The sequence below is a fragment of the Vigna unguiculata genome, chromosome 7 (assembly GCF_037176805.1).
Source record: "Vigna unguiculata cultivar grain cowpea cultivar isolate G323 ecotype 2 chromosome 7, ASM3717680v1, whole genome shotgun sequence".
NCBI classification, from domain to species: Eukaryota; Viridiplantae; Streptophyta; class Magnoliopsida; order Fabales; family Fabaceae; genus Vigna; species Vigna unguiculata.
Genome location: NC_140798.1, coordinates 14,445,306 through 14,459,280, shown reverse-complemented (window position 1 = coordinate 14,459,280; position 13,975 = coordinate 14,445,306). Strand labels below are relative to the sequence as shown.

Below are 13,975 nucleotides of genomic sequence, written 5' to 3'. Positions count from 1 at the left end.
GATGGCTGGGAGGAAACGTTCAACGGCAGTGACGCAGCGTCAAATGGGTGGGGGGAAAGGAAACAACGGCAGCGTCGCGTGAGGTCGTGAGTGGTGGTGCGGTGCGGTGGCCGTCAATGGCTGGGAGGAAAACAACGACAGCCGTGAGTGGCTTGCAGCGGCGTGAATTGGTTGGTGAGTGGTGTGCTGAGTTCACTATATAGGTTTTTTAGGTTGATATGAAAGTGAGGAAAGGAGGAGGAGCGGATTTTCTTTCCTTTGGTCTCTCTCTGCAACAGCAGCACACTATCTTACTAACTTTAACTTAAGTTAATATCATATTTTTTTAACAAAAGTTTCAACAAAAAATAAGTTTAAAATGATTTTTTTCCATAATTTTAATTAATTTAACTAATTAATTATATATATATATATATATATATATATTTATATCTTTTATTTTATTTTTTTATTATGTAATAATTAATCTTTAAAAAATTATATATTTTAATTATTTTATTTTATTTAAAGGTTTTTTTTAATTCTAAGTTTTTTTCTTTAGTTTATTTTTTTTTGTTTTACTAATTTTTTCATTTTTTAATGGATATTTTCTTTAAATTTATATATTTTTCAATTCTTTTTCTCTTAATATATATTTTAAAAATAAAATAAAATATTAATATATACATACATATTTTTATTATTAATTTTATTTTTAAATAATGTATTATAAATAAATATAATTAAACTTTAAATAAAAAAATTAGTATAAAAGAATATATATATATATATATATATATATATATATATATATATATATATATATATATATATATATATACATTGAAATCTGGTAACATTATAGGTAGATTTCAAAATTCGACAATCTTTTTAGTTTGAATTCCCGGTTAGATAATTATTTTAATTGGATTTCGAAATTTAGTATCTTTTATCTCAAGATTAGTTAGTGGAATAAATATCAAAATATTATTTTAAAAATTTTGAAAAGTTTTGAGAATGCTGAATAAATCATCGGAGGTAGAGGAAGAAGTATCCTAATAACAATCCATACACTGGAACGAACACACACTACGAAGGAGAGCAGACGCTACCAACGAGAGGGCTCGCGTTCTCGTTGAAACGGAGCAGAATCGCACTCGCCGCCAGTTCGTGATCATCGTTGGAAAATCTCCAGCGCCGCTTTTTGTCATCACGATAGCCATTGGAGTCGTCGTCGCGGCGCATCCCTGGAATCGCCTCTAACAGACCTATGTCTGCTGCTCTGGTGTACTAGGTGGGTGAGACTCTGTGATTAAAAGCAAAGACAAACCACACAACGCACTCAGAGTCACAGGCCACGCACCACGCTACGCGACGCGAGGGAGATTTAGATAAGGAGAGAAGGCGCGGCGTGACGGTTCCCAGAGCGGCGGTTCCCACGCAGAGCAAGGAGGCGCGCCACCACGACCAGGTTCGTTTATTTATCCCTTAATTTTTCCGTGATTTCCTGATTTGTTTTGTGGTTATCCTGATTGTTTTGGTTCTACTGATTTCCATGATTTTGTTTCGCCATTGTTTTGTGTTTTGTGGTTGTCCTGATTTTGCCCTAAGCTCCCTTGATTTGTCCTGTTTTTGTCCTTCTTGTTTCGCCGTTGTGATTTATGTTTATTGGCTTTGGTACATTCTGAAATTGTATAATTCTGACTTTGTACAACTACACAGCATGCTTAATTTCAATTCAAATTGGGGCTTTGTGTCACTGTGTGTGTTAGGATTTGGCAGCATGAAGAATGTTTCTCACTTCAATTGGTAGCACGTTAGACTTTCTGAAAACTATAAAGGGATATTCCAACCTATTAAGCAACTTGTCAATAAGCATAGAAAGCACTTGCTTGCTTCTATTGTTTAGGAGTTGTAGTTAAAATTAAATTAAATAATGAAGTCCCACCATTGTATTGTTTAGCATTTGTTTCAGAACATTTGATTTATTTTAAAAAAATATGGACATTATTTTAATTAATTTTTTATGCAAATGTCTCTTAAGTAAAAGTAATCCTTTCCCTTGGGTGAAAGGAAGAGGAACACATATCTCTCAATTTGCCCCCTTAAAGATCTTCTATACGAAGATTTTAGTTACGTATTTCCCTGCTTTTCCTTACCTCCATCTGAACATAACTTAAACAAGGAAATTTGGGTTTTTTTTTATGCTATCATTTCTGCTGTCAACTTATTGTCATATTTTGATGATTGTGTTCTTAATACTACATTTCTAGGCTTAAAACTTGAAAGTATGAGACTTTTATGTTGTGATAATATTTTTTATTTTTAGATAGGATGAAAGAATCAAGAACAAAGAAACAGCCTGAAGGTGTTACTGAGATTTCAGCATGGGTTAGTAAAAGCCGCAAGTTAGAAAAGAAAAGAGCATTGCAGCTCTCAAAGATTTTTGAGGAGCAGGTTTTTCCCCCATTTATGTTGTACCTATATTTTATGATCTTTAAGATACTGTTTCTCCCAGTTTCAAATATGTAATCATTACAACATGCTAAAACTTTCGCAGGACAAAATTGCAGTAGAGGGAAGTGACGATGAGGATACAGCCCAACACACAGGTAAATTTCTCTGTTTCTGAATGCCTAGGGAAGTGATGATGAGGATACAGCCCAGCAGCTTAGGGCATTTAAGTTATCTGTAAGAGGGTTATGAATGTTTATTTGATTGTTGATAATTTGGTTGATAAAATATACCTGCATATTGAATATCTGACAGAAAACCTGGCCGGGCTGAAAGTTCTCCATGGCCTTGATAAAGTTATGGAAGGTGGTACAGTAGTTCTGACTATCAAAGATCAGCCCATTCTTGCTGATGGTGATGTTAACGAAGGTACAACAACTTGCTACTTATTCTGTAAGTTCGAAGTCTGTGAGTGATGATACATCATTAGAGTTTTTGTCTCTCATGGCAGAGGTTGACATGCTGGAAAACATTGAAATTGGAGAACAGAAAAGACGAGACGAGGCATATAAAGCTTCAAAAAATAAAACTGGTGTATATGATGATAAGTAAGACATTCTAGTTGTTGTCGATGTGCTATAATGTATGTATAGATTAAAATGAAGTATTGAAAAGGAAAGAGTTTTTATGAAGGTTGTTCTCTCGATTTCAGGTTCAATGGTGATCCCTCCTTGGAGAAGAAAATGTTGCCACAGTATGATGATCCAGCTGCAGAAGAGGTCTGCTACTCTTGTTACATTCCCAAAAAGGATGATGAGCAACTAGATTTTGTGAATGCATGTACTCATTAGATTTTTTTTGTTCAGGGAGTAACTTTGGATGAAAAGGGACGGTTCTCAGGTGAAGCTGAGAAGAAACTTGAAGATGTTAGTTATGCTTTTCTTTTATGAAATATTGTGATAGCCATTCTATTCTTCTTTTCCTATTGCAATGGTCATTCTGTTTATCTGTTTTTCTTTTTTCATTTTTTCTGGGGTATCTTTTTTCTACCTTCCAGTTGCGAAGAAGGTTAACAGGTGTTTCCACAAATACCTTTGAAGATCTTACTTCATCTGGAAAGGTATCATCAGATTACTATACTCACGAAGAAATGCTACAATTTAAGAAGCCCAAGAAGAAAAAGTCCTTGCGGAAGAAAGATAAGCTAGACATTAATGCCCTTGAAGCTGAAGCTGTCTCTTCAGGATTGGGTGTTGGTGACCTTGGTTCTCGGAAGAATGTGAGGAGGCAAGCTATCAAAGAAGAGCAAGAAAGATTGGAGGCTAAGATGAGAAGTAATGCTTACCAGTCTGCTTATGCTAAAGCAGAGGAAGCCTCCAAATTGTTGCGTCAGGAACAAACTCTGAATGTTAAAACAGATGAAGATGAAACTCCAGCTTTTGTTGATGATGATGAGGATCTTCGTAAATCCTTAGAGAAGCAAGAAGATTAGCTCTTAAAAAGCATGAGAAAGAAGGGGTATCTGGTCCTCAAGCTATTGCGTTGCTTGCTACCTCAAATCATAATAATGAGACTGATGGTCAAAACCCCACGGCTGGAGAGTCACGAGAAAACAAGGTGGTCTTCACAGAGATGGAAGAATTTGTCTGGGGTCTCCACATTGATGAAGGTAATTCTGATTTATTTGTGGTTTCTAATACAATGAATTTCATAGTACTTCATGAGTATGACTGTCCTGATTAAATTTAAAAGTGGATCAGTTTTCTTTTTCATCCATTTGGATTGCTGGAACTCTGTTGATTGTTTTGGAAATCCTCTATATAATAGTTATTTCATTGTGCTCTTGTTGTTGACATCTTTGCCAATGACACAATAATAATTTGAATGTTTGTGATCTGATCTTTCTTTTTTATGCTCAGTACAGTAGGTATTCTGACATATAAATGTTTTGTAAGCATGTTGGAAGTGTTATATAATGGGGAAGCTGATAGTTGATTAAATTAAACTTAGGCATGCTACTTTGTACTTTTCAGAAGCACGTAAACCAGAAAGTGAAGATGTTTTCATGCATGATGATGAAGAGGCTATTGTTCCTGATGAAGAAAAGACTAATGAGGGTGGTGGATGGACTGAAGTTCAAGAAACTAATGAAGATGAACAACCCAATAAGGAAGACAAAGAGGAAATCGTTCCTGATGAAACTATCCATGAAGTTGCTGTAGGGAAAGGATTGTCAGGTGCTTTGAAACTTCTTAAAGATCGAGGAACACTTAAGGAAAGCATTGAATGGGGTGGCAGAAACATGGACAAGAAGAAAAGTAAATTGGTTGGAATTGTAGATGATGACGAGAAGGAAACTCAGAAAAAAAGGGAGATTCGCATTGAAAGGACTGATGAATTTGGGAGAATTTTAACTCCCAAGGAAGCCTTTCGAATGATTTCTCATAAGTTCCACGGTAAAGGACCTGGAAAAATGAAGCAAGAGAAGCGTATGAAGCAATATCAAGAATTGAAGATGAAGCAAATGAAGAGTTCTGATACACCATCACTGTCTGTGGAGAGAATGCGGGAAGCTCAAGCACGTTTGCAGACCCCCTATCTTGTTCTTAGTGGTCATGTTAAACCAGGGTATGCTTTCAATTTTATGCAAACTTATAATTCCTCAAGTTTTAATTTAAAGATCTGTTTGCATGAAATGAATTGAGAAACTTGGAGCATGTTTGGTTTTGTGATTTAGTGTTAAAAGTTATTGTTGCAAAAAGGAAGTTGAAACAGTGTATTGTTTTAGGAGTTGCATAACGGAACCTATTTTTATTATTTCCTTGTTTTGCTTAGTTAGTATACCAATAATGTATGTGACTGTTTGGTTTTTTATTGGCAGACAAACTAGTGACCCAAAAAGTGGTTTTGCAACTGTTGAGAAAGATCTTCCTGGCGGCTTGACACCTATGCTTGGTGATCGTAAGGTATATAATTCAGGGCGTGTTTAAGCTTTTATGTTATATTTTTCAGATGTTTATACATATTTTTTTAATTGCTTCAGGTAGAACATTTTCTGGGAATTAAGAGGAAAGCTGAGACATCTGGCTCGGATAACCCAAAAAAGCCTAAATCGTAATTCCTTGTGAGCGTAGAAGTTGGACCCACAGTGTTGTTCATCTATTCTGTTGCTGACTGTTGATGATTTGCAGCTGAATTTATAGTGTTAATTTCGTTAGTAAAACTTGATTTTCTTGAAAGATGTATGTTAGTAGAAATTTAAGGAGCTAGTTGGATTTTCTTACAACTAGTTGAATTTTTCTCCATTCTAGAATTCGTGTTCCTTCTGTACATATAAGAGTTTATTTTTAATGTATTAACTAAAATTTTGGATGGTGGATTTCTCTTTGGACTGGAACTTTATTGCTTTTAGGTCTTACCTTAGCAAACACAGGACAAGTTGTAACCTTGACTTCATACGGAGTTGATTATTTCAAAATATATTAATATTTTATTTTATTTTTAAAATATATATTACGAGAGAGAAAATTGAAAAATATATAAATTTAAAGAAAATAACCATTAAAAAATAAAAAATTAGTAAAACAAAAAAAATAAACTAAAGTAAAAAACTTAGAATTAAAAGAAAATTAACCTTTAAATAAAATTAAAATATATAATTTTTTTGAGATTAATTATTACATAATAAAAAAATAAAAAATAAAATAAAATATGTAATTAATTAGTTAAATTTATTAAAATTATAGAAAAAAATCATTTTAAAGTTGTCTTTTGTTGAAATTTTTGTTAAAAAAATGATGGTTTAATTACTCGGATGGTATCCACTTTGGTACAAGTGTGTTAATCTGGTACCGTTTTTAAAAAAGTGTCAATTGTATCCCAACTTTTGAAAAAGTGGTGTCACGTGTCAGATTGTGATTTTTTTATTTTTTTTATTTTTGTTTAATTTTTTGAAAATAAAAATAAAAATGCCATATGTTAGGTATGTGTGTGTGACACGTGGCATAGATGTCATGTGTTGATTTCGATTTAGTCCCCATATATGTCTTTTTGTTTCAATTTGCCACTTATGTATATCTGATTCAATCTTGACCTAATTATTTTTAATAATTAAAATCCATTTTTTATAAAATTAAAAGTAATTAAGTATACAAATTTTACAAAAATTAAGTATTTGTTATTTATATTAAAATTTAGTGGTAAAAGTCATTTTACTAAGTCATTTTTAATAAAAAAAATTAATATAACATTCAGATAAATAGAAATTTTGGATTAAAATTAGTAAGAGATAATATTGTTCTATTTTGGGTTAAAAAAATAATAATTAACAAAACATGAGTACTTAATAAAAAAAATAATTAATAAAGTAATATGTTAAAAAGTCATTTTTAATATTAGTAAAACATTTTATACAAATAATATTTATACTTAATTAATTTTAATTTTAAAAAAATGAATTACAAAAATATTTTACTTATTACAAAAATTGGGACAAAATTGAATGAGATATATATAAGTGGGTACCAAATTGAAACAAAAAGACATATATAGGAACTAAATCGAAATCAACACAATGACATCTGATGGTGATACTTACACGTGGCATTGCAATGCCATGTAGCACTGACAATGTCACGTGTCACACGCATGGATATGACACGTGGCGTTTTTTTTTTCAAAAAATTCAAAAAAAAAAACAACAGACTGACACGTGACAAGTTGACTGTCTGAAAAGGACCTAATTGAAGCACTTTTTAAAAAATTAGGATGCAATTGCAATTAACATTTTTTTAAAAGCATATTCTAAATTGACACACCTGTACCAAAGTCACTGTCATCCAAGTAATTAAAAAAAATGATATTACGTTAACTTACAATACTAATTGAGTGTACTGCTGTAGAGAGTGAGAGAGACCAAAGCAAAGAAAATCCATTCCTCTTCCTTTCCTCACTTTCATCAACCTAAAAGACCTATATAGTGAACTCAGCACACCACTCACCAACTAATTCACGCTGCTCACCAAGCCATTGACGGCCACCGCCGCTGCCGCAGGCTTGCAACCACTCACGGCTGTCGTTGTTTTCCTCCCAGCCATTGACGGCCACCGCACCGCGCCACCACTCACGAGCTCACGCGACGCTGCCGTTGTTTCCTTTCCCCCAGCCATTTGACGCTGCGTCGCTGCCGTTGAACGTTTCCTCCCAGCCACTGACGCCACCACAACACGCTACGCGACGCCACGCACCACGCCACGCTACGTGAGGGAGATTGAGATCAGAAGAGGAGGCGCGCGCGGTTCCCAGAGCGGCGGTTCTCACGCAGAGCAAGGAGGCGCGCCACCACGAACAGGTTCGTTTATTTATCCCTTAAATTTTTCCGTGAATTTCTGATTTTGTTATGTGGTTATCCTGATTGTTTTGGGTTCTATTAATTTCCCTGATTTTGTTTCGTCATTGTTTTGTGTTTTGTGGTTGTCCTGATTTTGTCCTAAGCTCCCTTGATTTGTCCTGTTTTTTGTCCTTCTTGTTTCGCCATTGTGATTTATGTTTACTGGATTTGGTACATTCTGAAATTGTATAATGCTGACTTTCTATAACCACCCAGCATGCTTAATTTCATTTCAAATTGGGGCTCTGTGTCACTGTGTGTGTTAGGATTTGGCAGCATGAAGAATGTTTCTCACTTCAATTGGTAGCACGTTAGAGTTTCTGAAAACTATAAAGTGATATTCCAACCTATTAAGCAACTTGTCAATAAGCATAGAAAGCACTTGCTTGCTTCTATTGTTTAGGAGTTGTAGTTAAAATTAAATTAAATAATGAAGTCTCACCCTTTATTGTTTAGCATTTGTTTCAGAACATTTGATTTATTTTTTAAAAATATGGACATTATTTTCATTAATTTTTTAAGCAAATGTCTCTTAAGTAAAAGTAATCCTTTCCCTTAGGTGAAAGAAAGAGGAACACATATCTCTCAATTTGCCCCCTTAAAGATCTTCTATACAAAGATTTTAGTACGTATTTCCCTGCTTTTCCTTACCTCCATCCGAACATAACTTAAACAAAGAAATTTAGGTTTTTTTATGCTATCATTCCTGCTGTCAACTTATTGTCATATTTTGATGATTGTGTTCTTAATATTACATTTCTAGGCTTAAAACTTGAAAGTATGAGACTTTTATGTTGTGATAATATTTTTATTTTTAGATAGGATGAAAGAATCAAGAACAAAGAAACAGCCTGAAGGTGATTCTGAGATTTCAGCATGGGTTAGTAAAAGCCGCAAGTTAGAAAATAAAGTTCTACATAATGTATCTAAATTATATATTAAAAAATCTAATCATTTTAATTTGAAACATTTTTTACATTAATTATATTAATTAATGTTTTCTATTTTAACATTCAACTAATTATTTATGAACTATCGAAAGACTGAAAATAATAGTTACAAAGTATAAAACATTTAAAATTAACATTAATTTTTGAACAACTTAAAGGTCTATGTGATATATAAATTAATCAAATATATATATATATATATATATATATATATATATATATATATATATATATATATATATATATATATATATATATTTTAAATTATGGTTTAATTTCTAATTTATGTTTATTAAAATTAGGATAAAAATGCACTGAAAAATAACATTTTCACTATGACTCTTATTTTCAGTGTTTGTATTCTTGCCCAATTCCTCGCCGCGTCGATTTGCTCCGCCACCTCCGCCTCTTCGCTCCGCCACACCTCTGCCGCTTCGTTCTGCTGCCTTCTTGTCTTATCTGTGAAACCATAACGACGCACACAGAATAACTCTTCCAATCCGAAGCTTTCCTTCTGCAGCAAATAGTTCACAACTCACGTTTTAGAGTAAATTTTCTCTCACCTATCCCCACTCACTTCTCCACAAATTTGCTTGTCATATTTGGATAAACTTGTAAACACTTTTAGGAAAATAAATTCGAAGAAAAAGATGAAATAAATCTCTCTAAAAACTAATGTCGGCTTAAATATGGGGTAAATATTAAGTCCATAAATTAATTAATCTATGAAGTTTTTTTTCCTGATACATAGTGTCACTCCATTGCCTTGGTAAGCGTTTTTTTTTATGTTATTCTTAGCTTACTAGAGCTGGTGGTTGATAACTTGCAAGTTGTAAGCTGATCCAGTCGCTTTAATTGATAAAAGTTGTATCAATTTACAGGTTCCAATTTAAAAAAGTAGCGAAGGTTTATAATTTGTAGTTTTAGAAGTCTTAGAACTCTCTTTTGATAGCATTAGAAGAAAACATGTGGCGGTAATTTCTAATTTAGAAGTTTGGTTGAATAAAATGGTTAAACTGAGTTCTATAGCTCTACAAGCATCATCAGGTTCTACTTACCTGGAAGGTATGCATTTATTCCTTTTATTGTTGGTGATAAGTGACATGGTTAGTTAGACAATGTGGGAAATCTGTGAATTGGGGATTGAAAAATTTCTATGATGTATACACATAAAAGAAAAGATGCTATCAAATTTGCTACTTTTGGTTTGCCTGTTCTGTTTCCGAAGGACAAATGACAATATTAATTATTAAACCAAGACGATAAGAGAGTTCTATAATTTAAAAATATCTCGTATACTTGTATTTTTTTATACATGTGAGTTTCATTCCTTTTATGAAACTTCGTCCACTAGAGCAATGGACTAAATTCTCCAATCATGAAAAATACTAAAATCTAAATCACCGTTTTTAATGTATGATGGTTAAGAACAATTGGCTTCCGCAGTCCGCCCAGGTGAAGTAATAATGCAGCTCTTTACCAATTTCAAATCTTCTCCATCTCTAGTTGACATTTAACTAACTCAATCCTCATTTTCTATTAGGTGTTATTGTTGCTAGGCACGGGATCGGAGATGAAAGTGAAGATCTTGCGTATCCTTTTCAAAATTCCGTTTTACGTCGTTTCTCCTTTTATTATTTGATTGATGTTTGTATCTTTGTTTTGGAACAATATACTTTTCATATTTTCATTGCAGAAAATAAATTAAATAAAAAAAATGGTGTTTTTCTTGACTAAGGTTGCATATTTAAGAAAATTGGAACTTTCATCAAAGACTGCATTTGGAAGTGGTGCACTTTCTGTTTTTTCTATTTCCTTCTCAACAGCCATTCTTCGACCAAAATCAATAGCTTCCAACCGATATAATGGAGCATCACTTCTTTGGAGATCTTGAGCAACCTTTATAAAGCAATTCATTATTATGTCTACAAATGACAAAAGAAAGGGAGAAATTATGATAAAACTGTTACCTCTAAAGATTCATCATAAACTCGCCTTAATTTCCCGGTTCTGAACCAAAACACACGTATCCTTCTATCAGGTGATGTAATGGAAAATTGTTTACCATCTGGACTTACCTAAAAAAGATGCAATGTGCTCAATAAAACCATCAAAGTTAAACACCAGATATCTAGCTTTCAAAAACCACCCAAATAACATAATGTTGAATTATCAACTATGAGTTCAGAAATATGATCATATAATTGAAGTACCTCAATAGCCGAAACAGAAGTCTTGCATTTTGCAATTTCAAAGAGGTCAGTGTCACTTTTCAGTTTAAAATTGACCCTACATCTGGACTTACCTAAAAAAGATGCAATGTGCTCAATAAAACCATCAAAGTTAAACACCAGATATCTAGCTTTCAAAAACCACCCAAATAACATAATGTTGAATTATCAACTATGAGTTCAGAAATATGATCATATAATTGAAGTACCTCAATAGCCGAAACAGAAGTCTTGCATTTTGCAATTTCAAAGAGGTCAGTGTCACTTTTCAGTTTAAAATTGACCCTACATCTGGACTTACCTAAAAAAGATGCAATGTGCTCAATAAAACCATCAAAGTTAAACACCAGATATCTAGCTTTCAAAAACCACCCAAATAACATAATGTTGAATTATCAACTATGAGTTCAGAAATATGATCATATAATTGAAGTACCTCAATAGCCGAAACAGAAGTCTTGCATTTTGCAATTTCAAAGAGGTCAGTGTCACTTTTCAGTTTAAAATTGACCCTACAACAACAACCCGAGCAAACCATTAAAGAGCATAAGTAACTGAACAAATTCCAACATCAAAACTTGTGTAATTGAGAATTTCCAGAACTGTTATTCCCTATATAGTAGAATAATAAATAGTAAATACTAATACAATCACAAAATGTTTGAAATATTGGCACTTCCATGGGATTTCTGATTACAATACTGATTCATTTTGTATAGGTTAGGCTTGTAAGCAACTTAATGGTTGACAAATTAAAAAGCCTTAGATCATTGGCTCTAAGTGGTCGACAATGGTGCCAACAGGGGAGGATATAAACCATTAGCCAGAAGTTAAGAAAAAATGCCACCTATGAACAGAATAGCAAATGTTATTGCCCGACAAGATTTCATCTTATGGTGGAAATTTTGAAACTAAACGATCTTATTGAATATGCAGTAGCATTTTTTAAGGATGCCTAAATCTATTAATAGTTTGTGACAAAATCTTAATCATGTTATTGGCTATTACAGCTGGTGTTTATAATAATTCATTGAAAATAAGTTAAAATGCAGCTTCTTAATTCCCAGGTTTTAATATGATGATATTCATTTATAAAAATGGACAGGCAGAATTACAATAAGAAAAAAGTAAGCACATACTCATCCTCTGGAAATTGAAGTGTTACAGGACTCCAGTATTCAATTATCCCCTTCGCATCTGCTGAAAGTACGGAATCATACACTGCGTTGTACTTCATAACTTTGATAGGACACATATGTATCTGAACAAAGGAGGGAAATGAGACAGATATGCAATTAAATTATGCAAAACATCACCAAAAGAATTGTAATTCTTTTCGAAAGAATAAGTTACATTAAAGTTAGTTTAGAATTGGAACCTCTTTGGAGACAATGGGATCATTTGAACCAGCTTGTGCATCATATATGTGCACAAAAGATGAGTTCCTATCACTAATAGCAAGCCTCGCTTTGACATCCCCTTGTTTGTAAACCCATTCAACAGCACCAGGAGTATATGGCAAACGAATCATGACCATCATGTCATAGTTGACAACATCATATATTTTTACAGAGCGGTCATCTGATATTGTGCAGCAGAGCAGACCATCAAGACTAACCTGCATAGCTGAAATAAGTCATGGTTGATGACAAGCATAACGAGACTCTGAAAATATATATACATAATACAGCAAGAAAATAATCGCAATAATACTTTCTATGCCTAGCAAAATCATACTATACAGTTTAGTAATATAATATATCAGAGAAGTCAGGCCAGAATACATTAATTTAACAGATTATATAAAATTTATAGCAAAAATGTCACGTGAGGTTAACAAACTTACAGCTAGACCTTCAATTAATTGAACCAAGATGAGATCTGAAGTGTTTGGCAAACTCAATACCAATAGGCTTTTTCTTCCAAAACTTCAAATGCCCTGACAACAATAAGTACCCACAATGTCATTCCAGACATATAAACTATTCCAAAGATTAAGCTAATTCAAATAAGACTTATATGCTATCATAAGTATAACGTTGCCCCTGTATCGATGCTTCCATAGTTACACGGCACCGATAATTTTACAAAAAAAAAAAAAAAAAAGAAAAGCACAGGGACAAAAGTAGCGGTAAGGTTACAACTAATAGGATCACTCTATTCAAATGAGTAGCTTCAAATTTTCAGTATGCTACTTACAACTAGAAAAACAGTAAAAATTAATCATAAATTCAAATTCGGAATACCATCGGAACTTCCAGTGATGAAGAAATCCGCAGCTGAGACAGCGACATGCGTAACCACGTCACGGTGCATATAACTTTTCTCGTACCTGCATCGAAAACAACAATAAGAAACTGAAGGAATCCATAGCATTCACGAGATTTTCACTTTTGGAGTAGCGCAATTTCTCGATTGAAGAAACCCTAATTCAAAAACTACGATATTGGCGCGGAAACTGACATGTTGGCGGAGGGTAAAGCGTTGAGGTAGGCCTGCTCGAACTGAAGGGGTCGCTTGGGCCGGGCCCGAGGGGCCGGGCCCGGGCCTATCATCGGTTCCTCTTCGCCAGCGTTGGCACCATTCTCGTGTTCTTCCATCTTCAAAACCAGTACTTCGATGTAATTGAATGAGGAAGAACAACAAAGCTTTGTATCTTTCTCTAAATGTAGAAATTTCAAAGTGAGGGAGCAAAATCTTGTTCGGAAGAGTTGAAACACCAGTGAAAGAGTGAAAAAAGACCGAAGCAATCTAAACCCTAAAACGGTACGTCGTTTAATTCTAACGGATAACCCACGTTGGGTTGGGATTATTTCTTTCTGCACCACCAAAAACACTCTTCGTCACCACCTACTTCTTGGTAGCTGGCCCAATCAATATAATGTAATTTTATTTTATTGTAATTACTCTAAGATGAGTTTATGTTTAGCCGGTTGATAAAAAATATTTTATCATATAGGTGTATGAAAATT

General features: G+C 33.6%; 1 long non-coding RNA gene and 2 pseudogenes across 3 annotated transcripts; 2 read left to right on the top strand and 1 right to left on the bottom strand.

The window, feature by feature from the left end:
- Positions 1-992: 992 nt before the first annotated feature.
- Positions 993-5,805, top strand: LOC114191062 (SART-1 family protein DOT2-like; annotated as a pseudogene). Its single transcript, XR_014983917.1, has 11 exons — positions 993-1,450; positions 2,309-2,436; positions 2,540-2,591; positions 2,749-2,862; positions 2,945-3,041; positions 3,146-3,212; positions 3,300-3,359; positions 3,491-4,102; positions 4,467-5,061; positions 5,315-5,399; positions 5,477-5,805. The product of XR_014983917.1 is annotated as an SART-1 family protein DOT2-like (transcript).
- Positions 5,806-7,397: 1,592 nt separating this feature from the next.
- Positions 7,398-10,445, top strand: LOC114191070 (uncharacterized). Its single transcript, XR_014996794.1, has 3 exons — positions 7,398-7,783; positions 9,125-9,319; positions 10,316-10,445. It is a non-coding gene; the product is annotated as an uncharacterized LOC114191070 (long non-coding RNA).
- Positions 10,366-13,743, bottom strand: LOC114191064 (peptidyl-prolyl cis-trans isomerase CYP71-like; annotated as a pseudogene). Its single transcript, XR_014996793.1, has 9 exons — positions 13,467-13,743; positions 13,250-13,335; positions 12,850-12,942; positions 12,382-12,621; positions 12,143-12,264; positions 11,440-11,515; positions 10,986-11,304; positions 10,743-10,850; positions 10,366-10,671 (listed from the first exon to the last, which is right to left on the bottom strand). The product of XR_014996793.1 is annotated as a peptidyl-prolyl cis-trans isomerase CYP71-like (transcript).
- Positions 13,744-13,975: the final 232 nt, after the last annotated feature.